This window comes from Mandrillus leucophaeus, unplaced genomic scaffold (assembly GCF_000951045.1).
Source record: "Mandrillus leucophaeus isolate KB7577 unplaced genomic scaffold, Mleu.le_1.0 Scaffold57, whole genome shotgun sequence".
Taxonomy (NCBI): domain Eukaryota; kingdom Metazoa; phylum Chordata; class Mammalia; order Primates; family Cercopithecidae; genus Mandrillus; species Mandrillus leucophaeus.
In genome coordinates, this window is record NW_012106141.1 from 8136832 (window position 1) to 8155837 (window position 19006).

A 19006-nucleotide genomic window follows, 5' to 3' on the forward strand; every position below is an offset into this window, starting at 1 on the left:
TCTCTCTTTTTTCATTGTGTTTAGCCAAAACAAGCTGTGAAAGAATGTAACATATATCATTTTGTTGGCACCCGTTCACAAGTGAGTCAGTGAGCTTGCTCACATTTATAACTAAAATTGGATTTTAACCTTCCAAAAATTTATGACAACTGCTCCTTCTTGTGGCTTAAATGTTGACATATAATTAATTTAGGATTTCTTCCCAAGGCTTCCTGTCCAGGTTTGTACCTGCCACAGAAATATCCTTGAAATTTTATCTAACAGCTGGAGCCATGAGAAAAAAAAAAAAAAAAAACCACTGGAGTTTTGTAAAACAGGGTGGGCTATGCCAACAGGAAGAGCCCAAGAGAAAGTGCGAGGCTGCCAACGTGGCTGGCTGCCGGAGGTGTCCCAGGTCGGAGGCAGGGAATTTGCAGTTTTGGGGAAGCTTGGGGTTCTTTCTACCACTGTTTCTTCCTGGCCCCCATGATGTGTTCTCTCTTTACTCTGCACACATCTTTTCATGAAGATGACCAAGCCCATACCTAACCTGGGCATGAACATCCCACTCTGGTTATTTCTGCACTCAGGATCAAGCTGATCCTATTGCCCTCTGCTGTATATGGGCTAGGATAGAGGGGGAGATAATAAGGACTACTTCTCATTGCACTCCTGTTATATGTCAGCCATTAGTAAGGGAGAGTTCATTTTGTTTCATATTCTCAACCACCTGGAGAGGTTAGAGTTACTATCTTCACTTTGGAGATGAGAAAACTGAAGCTCAGAGAGGTTAAATGACTTACCCGCAGTCAGCAAAATGGAAAGGGGAAGGAGTAATAGGTAGTCCACATATATGAAGCTCCTATTAGGCCCTGTCTCAGGCTCTCACGTTTAGTGATTATGGCAACAACAAATTATCTAGTCCAAAATGTCAGTAGTGCTGAGGTTGAAAATCACTGCTGCAGAAGCATTTAGGGCTATTCCTGGCACATAGTCAGCATTTGATAAATGTGTGTTACCATCAATGAACTTAGCTCTCTTCTTCATCTACTTCAATATTTATTGCGTGCCCACTGTGTGACAGGCACACAACACTTCAGTGAGCAAGATGCACACAGCCTGTCCTCATGAAGGCAGCCTAGGATGCAGTCAGGCATTAATCAGATCCTAACACAAATGTCTGATGCCGGGTTGCCCAGAAGCAGGAGTGCATACGGGGAGAGGGGGGAGAAATTGTCAGGACAGTGTTTGGCGAGAGGATTTGACCAGGAACGGAAGTCGGAAGGCTCCCCTGAGGAAGTGTTATTGAAGCTGACATCCAAGGATCAGCAGAAGGCAGCCAGGTAAAGGATGATGGGGAAAGTGCCCAAGTTAGAGGGAACATCTATGCAAAAGCTCTGAAGGAAGACCCAGCCATGTGCCTCCTCCAGCAGTAGGAATCTCTGTTCATGGCTTGGCACCCCTGATCAGGAATTTCATACATCTCTGCAGAGCTTTGCAATATCACTCAAGGGACTAGCTCCCAAGGAAGTTCTCCATAGCAAAGCTGAGGCCTCTGGAATATCCATGGGTCTTCCAGGGGACTCTGTGGTCCTGCTGCATTGGGCTTTGGCAGTGGCTTCAAGGGTGCCCCCAGAACCCACTGGCATCATGCTTCAGGTGACCACTGTGTCATGCCCCAGCCCCTTGGTCTCTGGCCCAGGTCTGCCCAAAGGCATTTCCTAGCCTTCAGTCATGGATGCCAACCAGTCTTAGAGGAGTTAAGCCTGACCTCTGCCTGCCAGGGCTTTGGGATTTAATAGGGAAACTTCCAGCCAGTTCACATATTATGAAAACACATTTTCCTCTCTTTAATCTTCAAAGTGACCAGTGACAAAAGCAGCACACAAATTCCCTCTCAGGGAACCTCCACATCTAAGTTGGAAACATGCATGACAGCTGGAAGCCCCATAACAGAGGGGAGAATGGGCCCATCTGAGAGGTCCATTGTTACAGCTCTCCCAGTTACACATGGAGACAATTACAGAGTTCACTTATATCCCTGAGTGGGAGTTGGAGATGGGAGACCAAGGGTTTCAGCCCTGGGCCCTTGTGCTTCATGCAGACTTACAAGGGCAGGCTTTGGCATGGGATTTAAATATAAGTTCAAACCGGAGAGCATGTCTGCTTTTTGGCACTGTGTAAATGTGACTGGCCTCAGATTCCCACTGAAATAACCTCTGCTTGCTTTTCTCAAACTCCTCATTCTTTGGAGGAGGATATTATTGTTTCCCTTTAAGGTGGTCTGTTGGGCAAGGGGCCTCCTGAGCAAATGTTGTCATGTATGCATTTGCAGGGATTGATTGCAATTCTGGAAGCATCCAATTCTGTCTGTTTCTCAAAACCTACACCATGGAAAATACATAATGGATACTCACTTGGGACCCAGCATTATCAAACACATCCTTGGACTTGAGAACCTTGTTATTTGTTGCTTTGATAGTCCTGCCCCTACCCCCACACGTAGCACAAGAGCAGTGACACTGTAGACACTCCAAAAACCTTACTCTGTAGCACCCCAGCCAGTTCTCCTGCTGGCCAAGCAATTCTACTCAACATAAAGACGTTATATGATGTGGGAACCAGAATGTCAGCTACAATGCCAATGGCCTGGCCCAGGTGTCCCAGAAAGGTGCCATTTTGTTTATACTGCACTAAAAATTGTTGGACAAAACAGCTTTAGATTAAATAGAAACCTTATAGATTAGACGGCAAGTTCTACCAGTATCGATGGATTTCATGTCAAGTTTTCCCCAGTCCTTTCAAAGTGTTACCTATGAAAGGAAAAGGGCAGGAAGGCAAGATTCTGTGTATGGAGATAGAGGAGGGGGAGTAACTGAGTACCACACATCCTGGCCATCGCTGGGGGAGGCTCTAATTTGGAGGAAGTCAAGTCTTGGAAGTATACTTTGCCTGTAAAGGCATACCTTCCCTCAATAATCTTTTTAGCATCCCCACTCTTTCAAAGACAACTTGGACCCCAAAGCCCCCATGCAACCAGAAGACATGTGAATATCCCATCAGTTTCATAGAAGCAATAGATTGGAATCCTCCCGATAGTTCACTCAATTTCAGAATGATAAATGATCAATCATTGCATTCCTCCTAAATGAAACTTAGATGTCAAGATATATTGCTTGAGGTTTCTGAATGGGATTTATGCAGTTGAATTTCTAGGAGAAAATGTATTGCTTTGGTGTGACAGGGAAAGAGAGACATTCTGGATCTTTGTTAAGGCAAAACATTTGACAGTCAGGAAGAATGCTTCGGACATGTTAATTTTTTTCATATTTAAAAGTGATTAATCATCTCAAATAGCATGAAGCCAGAAGACCATAATGCAAACTCATGGAGGGGAAGGAGGATGCCTGTGGCTTCAAAAGTGGAGGCCTTCAAAAGTGGAGGCCTTCAAAAGTGGAGGCTTTTGAAGGAGGCTCTAGGTGAACTTGTGTTGGGAAACAAAAATTAATGACTGAAAATCAATTTGAAAGCACAGAGTCTGGACAAAACCCTAGGAACGCATGAAAATCCACAGTTACTTGTCAATTACTGCAGTGCAGAATAAGAAGTCCTTCTCTTCCAGTATATATGCATACACCACAGTAGATGCGGCTTCCTTGGAAAGTCTTTCCAACCTTCCTGTCAGACCAAGTCAGGGTCCCAGTGTGCTCCTGCAAGCTGGGGATTTGACGTCCTACTGTGCAAGGATCACACCACTGCCTCACCACCTACTAGCTATAGGATTAATAGGTGGTAGGGCAGTGGTGTGACTCTCGCACACGAGGACATGTGTAAGCACTCTACACCTGTTTCTGGAGCTGTATGATGGGTTAATAATGACAACCTCTTCAGAGTATAAGGACTGGATGTTGTAAAACTAGTGTCTGTGTTCAGTGAATGTTGGCGAGCCATTCTCATCTTTTTTACTTAGCATGACTTTAAATAGTCACATCTTCTGTTTAATGATTTGTTGAATATAATGTCTGGCATGCTTATGAGAGGTGCATTCCATGAAGTCAGAGCTAGTGGCTGTCTTGTTCAGCCACATGGCCTTAGTACTTAGCATGGTTCCTGGTAAATGCTAAAAAAAAGTTGTGGAAGAGAGGAACAGATGGAGGAATGGCGGGAAGGAAAGGAGAAAGGAAGGAAGTATTCCTATAGTTTTCATAAAAAACATAGCTTGAAGACAATATAAAATCCAGACTGAATTTGCTTTTGTATCTCATTTAAGAACCCACTTTGCCTGGCGCGGTGGCTCAAGCCTGTAATCCCAGCACTTTGGGAGGCCGAGACGAGCAGATCACTAGGTCAGGAGATCGAGACCATCCTGGCTAACACGGTGAAACCCCGTCTCTACTAAAAAATACAAAAAACTAGCCGGGCGAGGTGGCAGGCGCCTGTAGTCCCAGCTACTCGGGAGGCTGAGGCAGGAGAATGGCGTAAACCTGGGAGGCGGAGCTTGCACTCTAGCCTGGGCGACAGAGCCAGACTCCGTCTCAAAAAAAAAAAAAAAAAAAAGAACCCACTTCACTTTCAACTCTGCAGACCAAAATGAGGTAGCATTCTTCCTGTTCCTTTGTTTGCAGGTGAGGATTAGGGCCCAGAGAGGCAGAATATCTTTAAAAGGCCTGACTTCACCCAGCTGGTTGCTGGCTTATGTTTATGTTTCCCTTTTCCCTTCCCCCCTACCAAAGATGGTCCCCTCCCCCAAGAGAAGGCTATTTCCTTTTGTTGCGGGGAAACTCTGAATTGGTGATTGCTTAGAAAACACAAAGAAGTGTGTAGCAAGTTGAAATTAAAAAACAGTTCATAAAAAGCAAAACTCCATTTAGCCCCAATCTGCCAAGAAATAAATAGTTTAAAAAATGAATTTCAGATCACTGACAATGATGACTGTGTTTATGGCAGTGGGGTTGTCTGTCTTCAGCAGGCCATCCTTGCAGGCATGCACCCAGCATTTAGAAATTAAACAAAAACACATTGAACTTGCTGCATTAGCTGTTGCCACATTGGAACGCTAATGGGTTTAGTGACCACAACCGACCCAGGCCAGCGTGTGTCAACAGCCAGAGGACCAACCTCAGTCACTGTTTGTGCTTTGCCCAAGTTGTTACAAGCTTAATTCTTTGCAGCTTACTTTTCCTGCTGTTTTGGCCTCTCCCCCACCATGTCTTAGAAAGTGTAGCCCCAGCCCAGCCTCACATAGCAAGGCCACGGGGTCCTGGCAAGATGTCTGAAGACGCAGGCACCTCAGCTTCTTGGGTCTCATGAGCAGTTACATGAGGGCTCTGCCTCCCCCCTTCTTTAGCCAGTCACTTCTATTAGGCATTCTGGAAACGGCCCAGTCTGAAGCAAATGCAGAGAGCCTCTTGATGAGCTACCCACCTGGAAAAGTGGAGTCTTCCTCTCTCTCTTCTTCTCCAAGAAAGTATGCTGAATAGCATTTCACCTCCAAGGTGGTTTCTTTGCACCACAGGCAAGCCTTCAGCCCTGACTGAGAAACAAGGGCAAATGCCTCCATTTTTGCACAGCTGAATCAAGCACTGGGTTGTAGGATCCTGGCGGTGAAGAGGTTAAATCGCTCAAAAGGCTGGATCTGTGGTTTCCTGCCCACACTTGCTCTGGCCTAAGGCAGTGCTTGCTGTTTGGGGAGGGGGAAAGGGAGGTCTCGCCTGGACCCAGGTGGCCGACAGGCAAACCATGTTATTAAGAAGCAGGGATCGCAAAACCTTGATCTTCAAACGAGACCCCTAATTAGTCACCAGCCCAAGAGTAAATGGCATTCCACCTCAGTGAGGCGGGAAGGGCGCCTTGAAATCCTGGAGACTAATTGCCATTGTTGGCTCTATGAAGATCCTGTTGTAAACACTTGTCATTGGAGCCACTTCTGGTCAGTAAACTTGAGATATCAAATTGTTCCTTCATGTTTCAAATTCTACAGAATGCCTCTTTGGCTCCTTTTCTAGGAGGGGGCATCTCCTTCCCAAACATGACAGCTTTCTTAGCATCCAGTTTAGGGAGATGTCTTCCTGTGACTTGTTTATGCTATGGCAGGCTCATCTTAAAACCAAATTCTTTTCAGTAAGGGGCTTTTTAACAATGTTTTACTTTATTTTCATTGGAATTTGAAAATGCCATCTCAAAAATAAGATAACAGGGCTCATGATCATGAAGATAATGGAGCTTATGTTTGGAGCACCTCAGGTACGATGACTTTTCCAAGGCCCTGGGAGGTGCCCCCAGTGAAGTGTTCACAAGGCCATATATTTTTATCAAGCTTGAAATACTCAATTATTTATATATTCTTTTTCTTCAAGAAGGCCACCAAAATGGTATGAACTTTAGGTCACACAAAACCAAGATGTGGTCCACAGTATTCAAGGTGTGTTTCTACCCTTTCCCATCATGTCTTCTTGTTGCTTCTGCAGATAAGTCTTTTCTCTCTGTTCTTAGAAATTTTGTTTCTTTTTTTTCTTTTTTCTTTCTTTCTTTTTTTTTTTTTTTTTTTAGACAGAGTCTCACTGTCTCCCAGGCTGAAGTGCAGTGGCGCGATCTCGGCTCACTGCAACCTCCGTCTCCCTGGTTCAAACAATTCTCATGCCTCACCCTCCTGAGTACCTGGGATTACAGGCGCCCGCCACCACGCCCGGCTAATTTTTTAATTTTTAGTAGAGACAGGGTTTCGCCGTGTTGGCCAGGCTGGTCTCAAACTCCTGAGCTCAGGCAATCTGTCCGCCTTGCCCTCCAAAAGTGCTAGGATTACAGGTGTGAGCCACCATGACTGGCTGACTTTTTGTTTCTTGAGCCTGTTTTGGCATTTGTGAAGGGTGGGGTAAACTTTTCCAGGCCACATACAGGGTGCAAGGTTTTGTCTAATTTTCTTTTCTTTTCTTTTCTTTTCTTTCTTTCTTTCTTTCTCTTTCTTTCTTTCTTTCTTTCTTTCTTTCTTTCTTTCTTTCTTTCTCTCTCTTCCTTCCTTCCTTCCTTCCTTCCTTCCTTCCTTCCTTCCTTTCCTTTCCTTTCCTTTCCTTTCCTTCCTTTCCTTCCTTCCTTCCTTCCTTCTTTTTTTTTTTTTGAGACTGGGTCTCACTCTATCACCCAGGCTGGGGTGCAGTGGCACAATCATGGCTTACTGCAGTCTTGACCTCCTGGGCTCAATCAGTCCTCCTACCTCAGCCTCCCAAGTAGCTGGGACTACAGGCACCTGCCATGACACCCGGGTAATTTTTTGTATTTCTTGTAAAGAGGAGGTTTTGTCATGTTTCCCAGGCTGGTCTCAAACTTCTGGGCAGCGATCCACCCTCCTCAGCCTCCCAAAGCTCTGGGATTACAGGCGTGAGCCACGATGCCCAACCTAAATTTACTCTTAACTAGGAGAATGTTTCCAGAGATTGGGACCAAGAGATCCTGGATCCATCTGCTTCAAGGGCAGCCTAGATAATATCAAACCCAGATGGCAGAAGAGATCAACCTAAGGAAGTTTGGGAGCCATGGGAATTTGAGCTGGTCGTAGGGTCTCAGGACCACTGGCATTCTATTATCGGGACACTTTCATGGTAGTAAGTATTAAATATGTCAGTGTGTGAAAGAGAAAGGGAGGAAGAAAGTAGTAAATCATTTCTGAATATTTCTTGGAAATGGTGAGTTTTTCATTCACCTTTAACACTGATTTTTAGCTAGCATCAATGGGCCCTGAGATGAGGTATTCCACATTAACACCCACAGCGAGGCATGCCGCAGGGCCACATGTCAGATGATGTCAAGTATCCCCTTTTTCAGGGAGCTGAGCTTCATAACTGTTTCTTCAGCAAGCTAAGGAGTCACTATTACTCAGCAATAATTCCTTTGTGTGAACAGTTTAGGTCAGGATAGGGGGTGGGAGTTCTAGACACAGGCTTAGGATATTTGCTCATAGGATTCCATTGTCTCTGTGATGAAAGCCACGGTTTTCCCTCTGCAGGTAACCTAATAACCTCAGGCAGCTCAGAGAGCAGAGGTCCTGGCGCTCCCCAAGTGGGGTTCTCCAGGATAGCTCGGACATCCCCCTCTTTCCAGAGTGCAGGTGTTCTGTTTGTTGGACCAGCCCCCATCTCTGATGTCAGTAGTGGCACCCGCAAAGATTCCCAAAGCCTTCTTTTAACCTGTCTGTTTCACTGATTTCAGATGTTAGAAATTGTATTCCAAACCTTTGGTTATTTTAACTAGTTCAGAAAAGAAAGACTATCATTAGTTTTGACAACAAACAAAACCAGTTTTTGTTCTATCAGTTATGTTTAAAAGATTCCAATTTCAAACTAAACACAATGTGTGGTTATTCTGTCAGCGATTTATATAGCCACCAGGGCGCCACAGTTACACACTGCATACATCATTGTATTTTTAAAATGTACTTAATGAACTTTTTTTTCTTTTCTAGTAACTACTTCATTGCCTTAAATGAATGCATTCCAATAGAATTTGTAACAAATGACCACTTTGTGTTTGCATTAATGCCAAACACGTTTAACAAATTTTTAACAAGGAACCCTGGCAAAATGCCAGACTCCTAGAGGGCCACTGAAGGAATGCCATACATTTAAACTAGATTTCACCTTTTCACTGAACTCAGCAAGTGTCTTAGGTGTCTTGCTATCTCAGGATTGTAGCATTTCTATTTTTATGTCAGATAAGTTGCACATTTTCATTATTTTTATTACTGAGGTTGTACCTATTTCCACAGGACTTTTAAATCTATGCAGCTGTTTCTGAAACAGTATGAAAGCAGCTTAGAAATTAATCTTTATTTCTCCAAAAGTGTTCATATCTTACATAGGTTGGTAGATGCATGTATGCATATACTGTACATATCTACCAATATATCACTGTTTAAAACAGCACAGTCAACCAATTGTGTACAACATATAGGCCAATGGTTGTCAACTAGGGCAATTTTATCCCCCAGGGATATGGAACCATGTCCCGAGACATTTTTGATTGCATGACTGGGAGAGGGGCAGTGCTACTGGCTTCTAGTGGGCAGTAGCTTGGGATGCTGCTAAACATCCTACCATGCACAGGGCAGCCCCCACAGCAAAGAATTATCCAGCCCCACATGGCCGCAGTGCCGAGATGGAGAAACCTTGGAGCAGAGTGACAAAGACTTTTAGCCATGGGCAGTCTCTCCAGTTAAAGGAGGTATTCTTTCGAGGAAAAACAACCAAATACATTTCTATTCAACCAGTGCTTTAAAAAGTACCTAGAATACCTAATGCTTGTGTTGAATGGCAGGTATCTGATTTTTTATTTCACTGCTTTCTGCCCTTGAGAAGACAAAAGCCCAAAATGTAGACTAGGGTGGTGCTGGGGCTGGCTGGTGGCCAGAGTATATGCAAGACCAGCTGACTCGTGCCTGGTTCTGCCCGTGGGGAGAAGGCCATGGCTGGGCACTGGGAACGGTCTCCCAGGCAAGGCTGATTGAAGGCAGGAAGAGCATATCCAGGAGATAGTTTTAGGTGTTCTGTGAACAACGACTTTTACTTTAATAGCCATGCAATTAGCATAGTGCATATTAGACAGATAATGGTTCTATTATGGTAGCAAAATAAATATTTCTTTTAAAAGGAAACATTTAAGTTTTTGATAATTTGTTTGTTTGTTTGGTTGGTTGGTTTTTTTTTTGAGACAGAGTCTTACTCTGTCACCCAGGCTGGAGTGTAGTGGCACAATCTTGGCTCACTGCAACCTCTACCTCCACCTCCCTGGTTCAAGCGATTCTCCTGCCTCAGCTTCCCCAGTAGCTGGGATTACAGGTGGCCGCCACTACGCCTGGCTAATTTTTGTATTTTTAGTGGAGACGGGGTTTCGCCATGTTGGCTAGGCTGGTCTTGAACTCCTGGCCTCAAGTGATCCGCCCGCCTCACCTCCCAAAGTGCTGGGATTACAGGCGTGAGCCACTGCACCCGGCCAGTTTTTAGATAATTAAAAAAATATATTAGTTACATATCACAGGTATTGTGGAGAGGTTACAGAAATGGGAAAATAGAACACAAAAGACAGATTTAGGAAATCCTTGCCTCAAGGAGTCTGTGGTCTCTGGAGAGAATGGTCGCTGGAGTCCAAAAGACATGGATTCAAATGAGGCCCCAGGCAGCTGGGGAATGTTACCAAAAGCATCCAGTTCTTCTAAGCTTTCGTTTCCTCATCTGCATGAGGGGCCATTAACCAACTGCATCAGTACCTCAGTGCTATCAAGCTGGTTTTAGATAATTAACGCAAAACACAGAGCATGGTGGCAGATAGTATGCACCAAATGGTAGCTGTTAATAATTCTGATCACAATAATAACGACAAAAATAAATCCTACGGAGACATAGCAGTCTGTGCTGCCATTTTGATGTACACAGCCTATATTCATTTGAATCCCTTCATTTAAAACATTATGGGTGAGTTATACCCCGTGCACAGAAACCAAAGATGAAATACTGAGTCCCTCCGCTGCCTCCTCCCAGCAAACTTCCTCATCCCTAACAGCAGTTTGCAATTCTGAGCACAGGGCTGGTCCGGCCCACCCCCATCCCAGCCCCCAGCCCTTTGGGTTCTGAAGTGTTACATTTTATTGCCCCGTGGAGCTGTAGGAGTCCACTCTCAAGGTAAAATGTTGCTCTCCACTCATATTTTTGAATTATGGTTTCAAGGTGGTTGCTTCTATCAAGAAAATTAAATGATTTAACATAATTTGTTGCCACTTTGATCACAACAATAATAAATAAATCTTCATGAGGAAAACGGGAAACCCATTCCACTCCATGTTTAAAGATGTTAAGTAATAACACAGATGTAGTTATAGTTTTTTTTTTTTTTAGCAGAAACGACTCTATTGGGTTTTGCTACGAGCAGAGTGGCTTCATGTAGTTGTTCTGCAGGATGCCCGCTGCCCCCAGAAGGAGCAGCTCTTCTCCTCCAACCGTTGTTAATTAGTCTATCAGGGGCTTGCCTTTTCTGTGGGCACCACGTGCTGCGTGTTAGGGGCATCTGAAGCCGTCGTGAATGGGTGTCTGTTTTTGTACCTGGGGGCACACTGCACACATTTGGAAAGCACATGGAACATAATGGACATTAACCCAGATGTCAAAAATAGCCTGCGTTTTACTACTGTTATTAAACAGTTTCCCCTTTAACCCCTCCGTGTTTACCAAAGACCCCTTTCTCCCAGCCTGTTTCTGCAAATCACTACTGAAAGGGCAGGAGAAGAAAGCCCGGGCAGGTGTCTTTATTCCAAAGAAAAACAGTCTGAAGGAATATTTGTGAGACACCACACGTTTATAGCCTGCTCTCCCTGGGGCGTTTGTCCTGGAGCGGAATCTTACTGCTGTGCTCGGTCACCCACCCCGCCCCTCACACCCCTACACCTAGAACCAAGTCAAGAGCAGCAGTCCTACCCAATCCTGGTTTCTCCCCACAAAGAAAATAGCTTTATATTTTAGTATGATACTATTTATGTATTCTTAGGTTTAAAAAAATCCAAAAAGCACACCAAAAAAAAGTCTGAAGGAGAAAATTTTAATGGCTGGACGCCGTAGCTCACGCCTGTAGTCCCAGCTACTTGGGAGGCTGAGGCAGGAGAATCGCTTGAACCAGGGAGACAGAGGTTGCAGTGAGCTGAGATTGCGCCACTGCGCTCCAGCCTGGGCAACAGAGAGAGACTCCATCTCAAAAAAATAATAAAAATTAAATAAAGGGGAAAAATTTAAAAACATCACCCAGAGATAAATATTAATAATATTCTAATGTATACACTTGCAAATGTTTATGTATATGTTGATGCAAAAATGAGATGGAGCTATGCCTATAAAATGGTAATCTGCTTTTTCCACTGAAAAGTTGTGGATAGACATCTTTTCCCATCAAAAGAAAATAAAAATTGACGTCATAATTGTCATCAGTCACTTAATAAATCTTAAGCATCCCTATCACAGTTCCCCGTTCCTTTTCTTCATGGTGCGAATGTTTAAATTCTCATTCATTTGTTGATCTGTGTGTCTATTTGTTTCTGTCTTCCTCCCCAAGAATACAGGCTCCATGAAGGCATGGACCTTGTCTGCTTTTCTCACTATTACATTCCTGGCACCAAGCACGTTGCCTGACCCAGAGAGGTGCTGTATTAGTCTATTGCTCCATAACAAATTACCATAAATATGGTGGTGAAAATAGCACCCATTTATTAGCTCACAGTTTTGTACATAGGTCAGAAGCCTAGATGGGCTCAACTGGGTTCTCTGCTTAGGCTCTCGTAAAGCCAAAGTCAACGTGGACTTAGCTGGACTTCAATCTGAAGGCTCCAGGAAGCATCCACCTTCAAGCTCCTTCGGTTTGTTGGCAGAATTCATTTCCTCGTGGTTGTAGGTCTGTAGTCCCTGTTCCCTTGCTGACAGTCACCTGGGTGCCATTCTCACATCGTATAGGAAGCTCTCAGGTCCTTGCCCCGGCTCACTCCATCACAGCACAGCCAATCCCTCTGGTTTCAAATTTCCCTAACTTTCTCTTCTGCTACAGCAAATAAACATCTCTGCTATTAAAGGGCTTCTGTCATTAAATTAGGTCCACTCAGATAATCACCCTTTTTAAAAATTTTTTATTTTTTATTTTAGACAAGGTCTCATTCTGTCACCCAGGCTAAAGTGGCACAATCACGGCTTACTGCAGCCTTGACCTCCCCAGCTCAGTTGATCCTCCCATCTCAGCCTCTCGAGTAGCTTGGACCACAGGCACATCCACCACATCCAGCTAATTTTTAACTTTTTTTGTGAAGATGGGGTTTTGCCATGTTGCCCAGGCTGTTCTCCAATTTCTGGGCTCAGAAGATCCGCCCACCTCAGCCTCACAAAGTGCTGGGATTACAGGCATGTGCCACCTCTCCCAGCTGATAATCCCCCTTAGACTAATTTGAAGTCAACTGATTAGTAACTACATCGTAAGGTAACTTTATAGTAAACGTGGTCTGATACCTTCTCGCTCCCTGTGCCAGGGATTAGGATAGGGAATCTTGGGTAGGGAGTAGATTTAAGGATTTTGCCTACCTGAGGTGCTCTCTAAACTGGTAGGCTGGGCTTAGTGGCTCATTCCTGTAATCCCAGCACTTTGGGAGACTGAGGCAGGTGGATCACTTGAGCCCAGGAGTTTGAGACGAGCCTGGGCAACATAGTGAGAACTCATCTCTATAAAAAAATACAAAAATTAGCCAGACCTGGTGGCACGTGCCTGTAGTCCTAGCTCCTTGGGGGGTTGAGCTAGGAGGATTGCTTGATTTCAGGAGGCCGAGGCTGCTGTGAGCCATGATCACACCACTGCACTCCAGCCTGGGTGACAGAGCAAGACCCTGCCTCAAAATGAAAGATATATATGTATATACACATACACACATACACTCTATCGGATGTACAAGTCTAGAAAATTCATCAGAAGGGGACCCTGCAGTATATGTGAGACTTCCCACTCTATATCACACCCAAGAGGGTCAAGAAAGGCTTCTTGGGAAGACATGACATCCAAGTTGAAACTGAAGAATAAACAGGGATCGATCAGATAAAGAGCTGGTGTAAATGCATGTTAGATAGAAAGACACGCTTGTGAGATGGGGAGAAAATAAATTTTTAGGGCTGCGGAAGCAAGCTCAGCTTCGGTGGAACATTCTTCTTCGGTGGAACACAAGAGTGGAATGTCAGGGGTAAGTACAGGACTGCAGAGAGGCCAGATGGGGCCTCGCCAGTATGGCCTGGAGTCCATCAGTCCTGCATCCTAAGGGCAATGGGATTAAAAACAGGATTGTAAACAGGGGTTGTAAACTGTAAAAGGGAATGCACTATGGAGTGGATGTCACCATTGAAATGGCGCTGCTGTCGGCTGCTGCGTTGAAAGTGCGGTGCTGTAAGAGGAAGCTGGAGAAGGGTAAGGGCCGCTGTGACTGTCCAGGTGAGGGAGGACTGGCCAGGGATCATCTCACAGTGGGTGGCAGCCTAGATTGGCTCATTGCTGGAAGCCAGTTCATTTTTTATTATTATTTTTTAAAGCATATGCTTCTTTGCCCCCTCCACAAGGGATCATCTGCATTTCCAAATGCTGGCGGTGTCACCTGAGGTTACCTTGTTGTTTTTCTTTTTTTCCTTAAAGCCAGTTAAGCCTCCTGGTGAATGGATTGTTTGATTGAAAGGATGACTACACTTTTAGAGAATTCTCTTCTCTCCAGCATAAACCTTACCCAAAAGCAGTGTGCTGCAATTGTGGGGCATTGTATTCTGCCTTGTGACCTGTTGCCCAGCTGGAAATCTTTCTCACAACTGAATAAATGATTGTTTTTTGCTACTTTATCTTGGAAAAACATCAAGGACATCGGACATTCACTGTAATTGTTTTTCACTCGTTTCCCCATCTGTAAAAAAAAAAAAAAAAAAAAAAAAAAAAGGACTGGTGCATTTGAATACTACTTAGGGTTTCTCTTTACCTTTCAATCATGTGGCCTTTTAATAAATTGGTCAGCCCTTTAAAAGGATGATTAAGAAATGCTTAATGCACAAAAGAATTAGAGCTATGCACAGCTCATGAAACAGAAAGCGTGCTCTGACTTACAATTTTCATACAAAGTTTGCAGAGAGTTTATGTGCCAGAATGAGTAATATGATCTGCTCTAGGAACTCCCTAACTTTCTGGCTCTGCAAAAGTCATTTTTTTACCCCGATTCAAGTTTCTTAACCAGAAGGGTTACACCAAACTCCTCAGACTATGAATTAGCAGAGTTCATCCAAGCCACATATTTCATTTGCACTACTTAATGATGGCTTGAAATAGCTGCCTACCTGTGCAGACACTGGGATCTTTGGCATTCTTGTTAGTCGGCGTGACTTGAAACATGCTGCATATCAACCACCAAATGAGACAGCTCAGGGTATGTGTACAAGTGACTTGTGTGTACACAAGGGTGTGTGTGTATGTTTGATCTTTTCTCTTCCTGCCGTATTTCCCAGATAGCTGAGCTCATGTGGCTGGAAACCCTGAAGCACTCACAGGCCATATGTGAATGATAATGGCACAGGCACACAAAGTTGAGCATCAGCAGGGAAGGAAGTCCTCATCTGAAGCAGTAGTGTGGGATGGACCCCTCTTCTCACCCATTGCACTATTGCTTCCCAGGATGCAGTTGTATCAACACTCAGGGCTCCTCACTGGGACAGTGAGAAACCTTGGGGTGCTCCTGGATACCTGTTTCCCAGGGCAGTAAATAGACAAATGGATGACTGTCGCATTTATGTTTGGTTGGTTTTTAAGTGAATGCTGAGTTCTCTGATATCTTAACCATCTTTAATTCTTTAATGTCTATAAAATCAAATTAAAAAATAATTTAAAAACGTCGTCATTGTAGAAAAGTGTAGAGAGAATGAAAGTTGACATATAGTCTGATTATGTGGAAATAATCACTGGAACATTTTGGCATATTTCCCTTCAATTCCCTTTTTTGTGTATCAAGAGACATTTGTACATATATGTGACATATTTTGAAAGAGGCCTCTTCTCAGATGTACTTGCAGGACATAGTTTATCTTTCTGTTTACTTTGTCCTTCCTCTGTGTTTCTTCCCCTTACCCCCTCCCCACTCCCACCCAATCCCAACCATTGAGAGTGGTGGAGAGGCGTGCAGGGGTGAAGAGTGGGAAACTTTCTGCCAGGATTATCTCAGATATTGTTGCCAGTTTCTTCTCCTGCTAAATGATGTGCCTTCTTGTTGCAGCTATCAGAAGGGCTGAATAAAGGGAACATGCAGCTCTGCAGCAATATTCTGATAATCTATTGCAGTGAGGCTCACATCACTGTCCACCACCACCTGGAGCGGCTCATCAGAACTGAAGGGGAGTTTTCACTTACATTATTGAGCGTGATTCTGTTCTACTTGATATTTCCTTCATCACCTCATGTCATTTCTCATGGATTTGGATATGATGGAAAGGAAGAATGCAGAGGAGGAGAAAAGTGACAGCTCCTCCATTTTTGTCGGGATGCGGGCATTTTGAATGTGATCATCTTTGCTGAATGTCATTATTTGATAACATTTTGTTTATGTTACTTAAACATCATTGGATAAATTTGAACTCCATGGGATTTTAACTGTGGATTCAGCTTCTGTTGGACAACTAGCCTCATCTCCAGTATCCTGCTGGTTCAGTCTAATTGGGCATTCCTAATGCATTAGATTATCAAAAAGTGTAAATTCGCTGTGAGTGAGTGGTGTTGGCAGTGCTTGTATACCATGATGCATGGAGTGTTTGACAAAGAAACAAAAAACACCAAAAATTGCGAGCCTTTACCCTCCTCTATTTCTTTAATCTGTTGTTTGAAGAACCGCATTTTGAGGGTGTAACCAGTAGTTACCTCTGGGCCAGGTTGGAAATGAAATCAATTTTTTAAACCACTAATACTTGCCAAGAAATCGCCTTATGAGAACATGGTGTGTGTCTCTGACAATGCATGGCACATCTAAATTGATCATTCATAATTTTATCCAGTACCCCGTCATGTACTGGAGAGTGGCAAAAGCCTGAGGCACCTGCATCTCTCTAGTCCCTGTGTTCTGCACATCCCTACGGCGGGGACGCCACCAAGCCTCAGACTCTTTCCATCCCGGTACATGCAGGTCTCCATGAAGAAGCTGGGACTCATTCACATTTCAAGATCCAAATGCTGTGCAAACAGTGTAAGCTTAGATTTTCTATAAATGAAGGGTCATTTCTCTTTTATTTTTCTTTTAAAGAAAATGTGTCTGCAACATGGATTCCAAAGCATTTCAGCATCAAACATGAAAACATTGATGAATGAGGAACAATCACAAAAGCTGTGTCTCTGTATATAGCTCTACACAACATGTCTGTGGATACAGTCATTATTTAAAGCACATGCCAGGGAAAAAGACCAAATTTTGAGGTCTTTTACATACAGTGATATGGTACTAAGGAGAAATAAACTCCTACTGCTTCCTCTGAACATTAAGAAACAATTAAAATTGTTATAACTTCATAAAACTCATGACTGAGTCTGGCAAACATGTGCAACTCTTGTATTGCTCCATTTTCTTGTCAATGGAAGAAACCCTTCCACGTGTATGCAAGTGGGAGATGAAAACCTGCATTTTTAAAGGACAAACAGTGAATTTAAGCATGAGTGGCCTTAATAAATATAGTTGTCTTTCTTTGCTGCTGTGGAAAGGATTCTAAACAGATGTCCCTGAACTCTTGCATTGAATTTAGTCATTATTATTACTTTTTTAAATGTTGGTGCAATTAACTCTGGACCTCTCTTGTGAGCCATAGAGATATTTAAAAGACAAACACCTTATTTGTCGGGGAAGATGAAACTGTCCCTGAGTTGCACCATTCTTTCTTGGTGCATTCGCAGTTAAGATACTCAAGCAGGTTTCTTGCTTCAGGCTTTGTTCTTGTCATCAGTAAGTATAACCAACTATGTAATGCTTACGTGTTGCGTAAACAATCCAAATGCATTCATGTTTTAAAAGTTTGTCCTTTAACTATCAGAGGGATCTAGGTCTTGGTTAGAGACATAAGCAGAGTTCTTTGCAAGCTTATTTAGCACATTTTGACACAATGTTGCACTGAAAACCCAGGCCACAAATGCGTCCCAGTGAACAGTTTGAATGTCCTCAAAAAGTGGTCCTCACTGCCTCCTACAACCAGGTCTTGACCTGAACTCTGCAACTGAATACTTGAAGTAGGAAGTAGGAAATCCAGTAGGGAAAATGGGTCCTTGGAACAGAAAAAAAACCAACCAACCCATGTATAGCTAGCTATTTCTATGTATGTGCCAATTTTGTCACAGCTCTTGTTTGGAGGGATCATTTTCTGCCCAACTTTCGTTGGTTAAAAGTAATATTGATCTTCCCTTTATGGGGGCACATCATTTAGTCCCTTAAAATTTAAATTCTCTCTAACATAACAACCTTTCCCATTTCATGTAATATTCTCTGATGTTTGGGGGGTTACCAAAAATATCCCTTTTTCACATATTAAGAATAGTCTCTGGGTTTACAACAAACACTGTGATGTTGGGAAGCTATTTCCTTTGCGCGAACTTTAGCAGGTTTCCTTCTAATCATAACATAGTTGAAAAAAGACGTTTGGGCTAACATTTAGGAGAAGCTGGTCTTTGTGCAAAAGCAGGCTTGTACTTGATACCCCATTTGATTTCGATGTACAGTGTCAATTTTGTATTTAATGATTTTTGTGTATCCAGTATGCACGTTAGCAGCGTGTCAACTTTCATTTGAAAGTGGGTTTCAATTTACTTTTTAAACAGTGTTTATGACGAGACCTCAAATGTGTTGACATAAGCTCTATCTGCAATGTTTTTGTGTAGAGTGGCGATTGAATGCTGCCGAGGGTCAGTGTATCTAATTCCCCGAGACCCTCGTTTGATAGTGCTTCTTGTAATATTTCTTCAAGTGAGTGGCATGTGGGTTGTGATATTGACCATGTGATTATGGACATCGATATGAAAAATAAATAAATAAAACTAAGGAACCCTGGAAACTACCAGTGGGCATGTATTAGCCAGTCATTGTAACCTCGTGTCTAGTAGAACATTGTACAAGGTATGTACAGTTCATAAATTTGTTATCATGTGTATGAGAAGTACTTTGTGCTGATCGCCTTATTTATATTCATCAAATAAACCTCGTTTCTTTCTGAAGTGAGTTCATTCTATTTCTAATAAATGCTCCAGTTGTGCAGTTTCTAATATATTGAGGGTCATGGATCCCCATTTGAAGAACCCTATGGACTTAAGTAAAAAGGGAAGTTATTGGCTCATTTAACTGGAAAGGTGAAGACATAAGTCTTGCTTTATGTACATATGAATCTAGAGGTTCAAATTAGAAAATCAGAAGTTCAAATTAGGAAATTTAAGTTACTGGCATTGTCTCTCTTCTTCCTTCCTTTCTTCTTTCCTTTCTCTT

The 19006-nt window shown here is 43.2% G+C and overlaps 1 protein-coding gene across 1 annotated transcript in view; it reads left to right on the top strand.

Annotated features, from left to right (window-relative positions):
- The window catches only part of ERC2 (ELKS/RAB6-interacting/CAST family member 2), a 988837-nt gene extending 970096 nt beyond the window's left edge, over positions 1–18741 (top strand). Inside the window, exon 18 of the mRNA XM_011998421.1 lies at positions 15776–18741. The gene's annotated coding sequence lies outside the window, so the exon portion shown is untranslated. The remainder of the gene's footprint in view (positions 1–15775) is intronic.
- Positions 18742–19006: the final 265 nt, after the last annotated feature.